The sequence below is a fragment of the Arvicola amphibius genome, chromosome 3 (assembly GCF_903992535.2).
Source record: "Arvicola amphibius chromosome 3, mArvAmp1.2, whole genome shotgun sequence".
NCBI lineage: Eukaryota > Metazoa > Chordata > Mammalia > Rodentia > Cricetidae > Arvicola > Arvicola amphibius.
This window is the reverse complement of record NC_052049.1, coordinates 77,230,961-77,238,878: the sequence shown is the minus strand read 5'-3', so window position 1 is coordinate 77,238,878 and position 7,918 is coordinate 77,230,961.

The following is a 7,918-nucleotide window of genomic DNA, read 5'->3' as shown; positions in this document are numbered from 1 at the left end:
AGTCACAGCAAAGATTGGTCTAGGACACCAAACGCCTCCGGGCTCCTTTTGAAGGAAGAGATGGGCAGGCGTCAATGCAGGAGCTCCTCCAACAACATGAAAGGCAACATGACATCACCACAAGCCAGACATCCCGAAACAACAAGATTTGAACACCCTACCCCAGAAGATATAGAAGAAACCGACCTTAAACAATACTTTATGAAAATAATAGAGGACCTTAAACAGGAGGTAAAAAACTGCCATAAAGAAATGGAGATAACAAACAAAAAGGTAGACGAAATAAATAAATCACTCAAAGACACTCAAGAAAAACAAGAAAAACAAGAAAAAGCAATCAAACAGATAAGGGAAACAGTACAAGACCTGATAAATGAAATGGAGGTATTGAAGAAAACACAATCTGAGGTGCGACTGGAAATGGAAACTCTGAGTAAACGAACAGAAACTTCAGAGACAAGTATTTCCAACCGAATACAAGAGATGGAAGAAAGAATCTCGGACTCTGAAGATACTATAGAGGAAATAAACTCACAGATTAAAGAACTAAACAAATCTAACAAATTCTTAACACAAAGCAATCAGGAAATCTGGGACACCATGAAAAGACCAAACCTAAGAATAATTGGGGTAGAAGAAGGAGAAGAATTACATCTCAAAGGCCCAGAAAACATATTCAACAAAATTATAGAAGAAAACTTCCCCAACCTAAAGAAGGATGTTCCTATGAAGGTACAAGAAGCCTACAGAACACCAAATAGACTGGATCAAAAGAAAGCATCCCCACGCCATATAATAATCAAAACACAAAACATACAGAATAAAGAACAGATATTAAGAGCTGCAAAGGAAAAAGGTCAAGTAACATATAAAGGGAAACCTATCAGAATTACACCTGATTTCTCAATGGAAACCATGAAAGCCAGAAGAGCTTGGATAGATGTGCTACAGACACTAAGGGAACATGGATGCAATCCTAGACTATTATACCCAGCAAAGCTTGCGTTCACCATTGATGGAGAAAACAAGATATTCCAGGACAAAAACAGATTTAAACAATACGCAGCCACAAATCCAGCCTTGCAGAAAGTAATAGAAGGAAAATCACAAACCAAGGAGTCCAACAATGCCCACAATAACTCAGGCATCTAGCGACCCTTCACCAGCACAACTAGAAGAAGGGAAACACACAAACTCTACTACTAAAAATGACTGAAGTTAACAAGCACTGGTCATTAATATCACTTAATATCAATGGACTCAATTCACCTATAAAAAGGCACAGGCTAAGAGACTGGATACGAAAACAGAATCCAACATTTTGCTGTTTACAAGAAACACACCTCAACCACAAAGACAGACACCTACTCAGAGTAAAGGGTTGGGAAAAGGTTTATCAAGCAAATGGCCCTAAGAAACAAGCGGGTGTGGCCATACTAATTTCCAACAAAGTTGACTTCAAACTAAAATCAATCAGAAGAGATGGAAAGGGACACTTTATACTCATAACAGGGAAAATCCATCAGAATGAAGTCTCAATCCTGAATATCTATGCCCCTAATATAAAAGCTCCCACTTATGTAAAAGAAACACTTCTAGAACTCAAGGCAGCCATCAAACCACACACACTAATAGTTGGAGACTTCAACACTCCTCTCTCACCAATGGACAGGTCAATCAGACAGAAACCTAACAGAGAATTGAAAGACTTATTGGAGGTAATGAACCAAATGGACTTTACAGACATCTATAGAACATTCCACCCAAACAGGAAAGAATATACCTTCTTCTCTGCGGCTCATGGAACCTTTTCGAAAATTGACCATATACTTGGTAACAAAGCAAACTTCCACAGTTACAAAAAAATATTAGTAACCACCTGTGTCTTATCGGATCATCATGGATTAAAATTAGAATTCAACAACAATGCTACCCCCAGAAAGCCCACAAACTCATGGAAACTGAACAGTCAACTACTGACCCACACCTGGGTCAAGGAAGAAATAAAGAAAGAAATTAAAGTCTTTCTTGAATTTAATGAAAACAAAGACACAACATACTCAAACCTATGGGACACAATGAAAGCAGTGCTAAGAGGAAAGTTCATAGCACTAAGTGCCCACTTAAAGAAAACGGAGAAAGCGCTCATTGGTGACTTAACAGCACACCTGAAAGCTCTGGAAAAAAAAGAAGCAGACTCACCTAGGAGAAGTAGAAGACTGGAAATAATCAAACTGAGGGCAGAAATCAACAAAATAGAAACACAGAAAACAATCCAAAGAATCAATGAAACAAGAAGCTGGTTCTTGGAGAAAATCAACAAGATTGACAAACCCTTAGCCAAACTAATCAAACGGCAGAGGGAGAACATGCAAATTAATAGGATCAGAAATGAAAAGGGGGACATAACCACAGACACAGAGGAAATTCAGAAAATCATTAGATCTTACTACAAAAGCCTGTATACCACAAAATTGGAAAATGTAAAAGAAATGGACAGTTTTTTAGATAAATACCATATACCAAAGTTAAACCAGGACCAGGTAAATGCTCTAAATCGTCCTGTTAGTCGCGAAGAATTAGAAACTGTTATCAGAAACCTCCCTACCAAAAAGAGCCCAGGACCAGATGGTTTCAATGCGGAATTCTACCAGAACTTCCAAGAAGACCTAATACCTATACTACTTAAGGTATTTCATAATATAGAAACACAAGAGTCACTGCCAAATTCCTTCTATGAAGCTACAGTTACCCTGATACCTAAACCGCACAAAGACTCAACCAAGAAAGAGAATTACAGGCCAATCTCACTCATGAACATTGACGCAAAAATTCTCAATAAAATACTGGCAAACCGAATCCAAGAACACATTAGAAAAATTATCCATTACGATCAAGTAGGCTTCATCCCAGAGATGCAGGGCTGGTTCAACATACGAAAATCTATCAATGTAATCCATCATATAAATAAACTGAAGGAAAAAAACCATATGGTCATCTCATTAGATGCTGAAAAAGCATTTGACAAAATTCAGCACCCTTTTATGATAAAGGTCTTGGAGAGATTAGGGATACAAGGGTCATTCCTAAATATAATAAAAGCTATTTACAGCAAGCCCACAGCTAACATCAAATTAAACGGAGAGAAACTCAAGGCTATCCCACTAAATTCAGGAACACGACAAGGCTGTCCACTCTCTCCTTATCTCTTCAATATAGTGCTTGAAGTTCTAGCAATAGCAATAAGACAACATAAGGGAATCAAGGGGATTCAATTTGGAAAGGAAGAAGTTAAACTTTCATTATTTGCAGATGATATGATAGTATACATAAGCGACCCCAAAAACTCCACCAAAGAACTCCTACAGCTGATAAACTCCTTCAGTAACGTGGCAGGTTACAAGATCAACTCCAAAAAATCAGTTGCCCTCCTATACACAAAGGATAAGGAAGCAGAGAGGGAAATCAGAGAAGTATCACCTTTCACAATAGCCACAAATAGCATAAGATATCTGGGAGTATCTCTAACCAAGGAAGTGAAGGATTTATTTGACAAGAACTTTAAGTCTTTGAAGAAAGAAATTGAACAGGATACCAGAAAATGGAAGGATCTCCCCTGCTCGTGGATTGGGAGGATCAACATAGTAAAAATGGCAATTCTACCAAAAGCAATCTATAGATTCAATGCAATCCCAATCAAGGTCCCATTAAAATTCTTCACAGAGATTGAGAGGACAATAATCAACTTTATATGGAAAAACAAGAAACCCAGGATAGCCAAAAAAATCTTATACAATAAAGGTTCTTCTGGAGGCATTACCATCCCTGACTTCAAACTCTATTACAAAGCTACAGTATTGAAAACAGCTTGGTACTGGCATAAAAACAGAGAAGTTGACCAATGGAATCGTATAGAAGACCCGGATCTTAAACCACAAACCTATGAACACCTGATCTTTGATAAAGCAGCCAAAAGTACACAATGGAAGAAAGAGGGCATCTTCAACAAATGGTGCTGGCATAACTGGATGTCAACCTGGAGAAGAATGAAAGTGGATCCATATCTATCACCATGCACAAAACTCAAGTCCAAATGGATTAAAGACCTCAATATTAATTTGAATACATTGAGCTTGATAGAGGAGAAAGTGGGAAGTACTCTACAACAAATGGGCACAGGGAACCGTTTCCTGCGCATAACCCCAGCTGCACAGACATTAAGGGCAACATTGAATAAATGGGACCTCCTGAAGTTGAGCAGCTTCTGTAAAGCAAAGGACACTGTCACTAAGACACAAAGGCAGCCTACTGACTGGGAAAAGATCTTTACCAACCCTGCAACTGACAAAGGTCTGATCTCTAAAATATATAAGGAACTCAAGAGACTAGACGGTAAAATGCCAATTAACCCAATTAAAAAATGGGGCGCTGAACTGAACAGAGAATTCTCAACAGAAGAAGTTCGAATGGCCAAAAGACACTTAAGGTCATGCTCAACCTCCCTAGCTATCAGGGAAATGCAAATCAAAACAACTTTGAGATATCATCTTACACCTGTCAGATTGGCTAAAATCCAAAACACCAATAATAACCTTTGCTGGAGAGGTTGTGGGGTAAGGGGTACACTCATCCATTGCTGGTGGGAATGCACACTTGTGCAACCACTTTGGAAAGCAGTGTGGCGGTTTCTCAGGAAATTCGGGATCAACCTACCCCAGGACCCAGCAATTCCACTATTGGGAATCTACCCAAGAGATGCCCAATCATACAACAAAAGCATATGCTCATCTATGTTCATAGCAGCATTATTTGTAATAGCCAGATCCTGGAAACAACCTAGATGCCCTTCAGTGGACGAATGGATGAAGAAACTGTGGAATATATACATGCTAGAATACTACTCAGCGGTAAAAAACAATGACATCTTGAATTTTGCATGAAAATGGATGGAAATAGAAAACACTATTCTGAGTGAGATAACCCAGACCCAAAAAGATGAACATGGGATGTACTCACTCATAATCGGTTTCTAGCCATAATTAAAGAACATCGAACCTATAAATTTGGGATCCTTGAGAAGATAATAAGAAGGTGAACACCCAAAAAAAGATATAGTAATCCTCCTGGATATTGGAAGTAGACACGATCGCCAGGCAAAATTGGGAACTTGAGGGTTGGGCAAGACTGGGCCAAGGGAAGACGGGGAGAGAAAAGTGTGAAGGGGAGAATGGGGGGAGCTCGGAAGAATGGGGTGCTTGGGATATAGGAAGGGTGGATATGGGAGCAGGGAAGCATATATCTTAATTTAAGGAGCTACCTGAGGGTTGTCAAGAGACTTGACCCTAGAGGGGTTCCCAGGTTTTCAGGGAGACGCCCCCAGTTAGTTCCTTGGGCAGCTGAGGAGAGGGAGCCTGAAAAGGCCAGTTCCTATAGCCATACTGATGAGTTTCTTGCATATCACCATAGAACCTCCACCTGACGATAGATGAAGAAAATGACGGAGCCCCACATTGGAGCGCCGGATTGAGCTCCCGGGGTCCTGATGAGGAGCAGAAGGAGAGAGAACATGAGAAAGAAAGTCAGGACCGTGAGGGAACCTCCATCTGGCGACAGATGGGGAAGGTGACTGAGCCCCACATTGGAGCACTGGACTGAGCTCCCAAGGACCTGATGAGCATCAGAAGGAGCGAGAACATGAAGGAGAAAGTCAGGAACTAGAGGGGTGCGTTCACTCATGGAGACGGTGGGACAGAACTAATGGGAGATCACCAACCCCAGTTGGAATGGGACTGATGGATCATGCGACCAAACCCGTCTCTCTGAATGTGGCCAACAAAGGGGGCTGACTGAGAAGCAAAAGACAATGGTGCTGGGCTCTGGTTCTTCTGCATGGACGGGCTCTGTGGGAGCCTTCTCAGCTTGGTCGATCACCTTCCTGGACCGGGGGGGGGGGGAGTTGGGAGGACCTTGGTCTTGGCATGGAGTGGGGAACTCTGATGGCTCCTTGGCCTTGAGGGGGAGGGAGGGGAGGTATGGGTGGAGGGGAGGGGAGGGAAGGGGGAGAAGGGGGGGAGGGAAGGGGGAGGAGGAGGGGAGGGAAGGGGGAGGAGGAGGGAAGGAGATGGAAATTTTTAAATGTGAAAAAAATAAAAAAAAAAAAAGGTTACTGGCTGAAGGATTTTCTATAGTACCCCTCTTTTGTTTAAATAAGAGAGTTCTTAGCCTATTAAAAGTTATATACAGTAAGAACAAATATCAAGTATAAAAATTAGAATTACAACAGCATAAACAATATTGAGCAAGAAACATGTGATAAATGTTTCAATAATTATCCTATCCTAAGGAGTCTAAGTCTTGTATTATAAACAACTTGACAAAGTCTTGAGAAGAAAGTAAATATGACTGTCTAGTCTTCAACCCCATTGAAGACCTGAGAAGGGAAATAATATTACTTGAGTAAGAAGGAAGTGCAATTAATCAACTTCCAAACTGTGGAACAAATGACAGAGATAACTGACTACCTGGGCAATCACCTGAAGTCTCATTTGTAGTGTTGGAGCAACCAACTTTGGCTAAGGCCTGGACTAACTGACAGACCATTTTCAGAGGCAGGAAATTTTTCAAAATTGTTTTATTCTGTCTTGGCAAGGTTTGACAGTCCTTTTTCTTGTATTCTGCTTGTCCTGTCAGGACATCGTGCATTTTGTCAGTGGTCAATGCATGGGCAGTTCCTTGCCCAAAGGCTAGTTTTGCCAAAAAGAAAACAAGCTTCAAGTGGAGTTTCTTCAGTGCTCAACATTCTCTCAGGAATAGATTGGTGCTGCCAGGAGCAATCATGTCTCAAGTCAATAGAACCCTAAGTTATTTAAATGCCATATTCTACAGCTCTTTGAAGTGATTGAAGATTACCTATCTATACAGAATATAATTTCTATGTATCTAAAGAACCTGATTAGTCTAAGTATGACAAACATGGATGACTATTGGCTGATAATTCTTAATATCTATATAGCTTAAAACTAAGACTTTATATTAGAATATTAATCTTTAAACAACCGTGCAACAAATTAGGACAATGATGTCAAAATGTAAACAATGTATAAGTATTTTGATCAGAGGTAGAAATGCATAGTGCAATATGATAAATATATTCTAAAATTATATCAATATACAAAATGTCAAGCAGAGGTAGAAGCATTGCTTAATTTGTATCAATATACAAGAATTGATACCAATATAAATTTCCTATTAATAATAGCTCACAATTATTTATTCTAGTACTCACTATTAGTAGTAGTAGTATGAATAAGCTCACATTAATCTATCTGTTATCCCATCCAATTTCTCTCTTTCTTTTTCCCCGAGCCTACATAATTTCCACCCCAAACCCAAACCCAAACCCTATACCAATTATAATCAACCCCTAATTGATATCCCTAACCCTGAGGACAAACTTTGTTGGGAGATTAGTTGTCATCTTCTAAAACTACTTCCAGCTGTCATGGGGGTGATGTTCTTTCTACGGGATCCTGTGAAAGTAAAATGATAGTTAAATTTCAAGATTGCTATCTGGTATAATTGCAAATAGTCTCTGAGTATTCAGTATGGTTTTTCTGAGGATCCTATTTGGAGTTCTGGCTAGAATATTATAAAAATGTACACAAGTTTAGCTAAGCAAGCTAGACCCATCTTGAACAGCTGGTACCCAAAACTGGTCTTATAGTAGCACTATCAGCATCATGTTGTCATATCAACCATGTGGAGTCATTGTGGGGCCCCATCTTCTTTCTGGTAACTTCAAAGATTACTGCAAGAAAATTCATTATTCATTGTGGAAAACTTAAACTTTATCTATACAGACATATATTCAATGAAAGGTACAATAGAGACAAAAATAGGTATGAAGAAAAGTAAATTT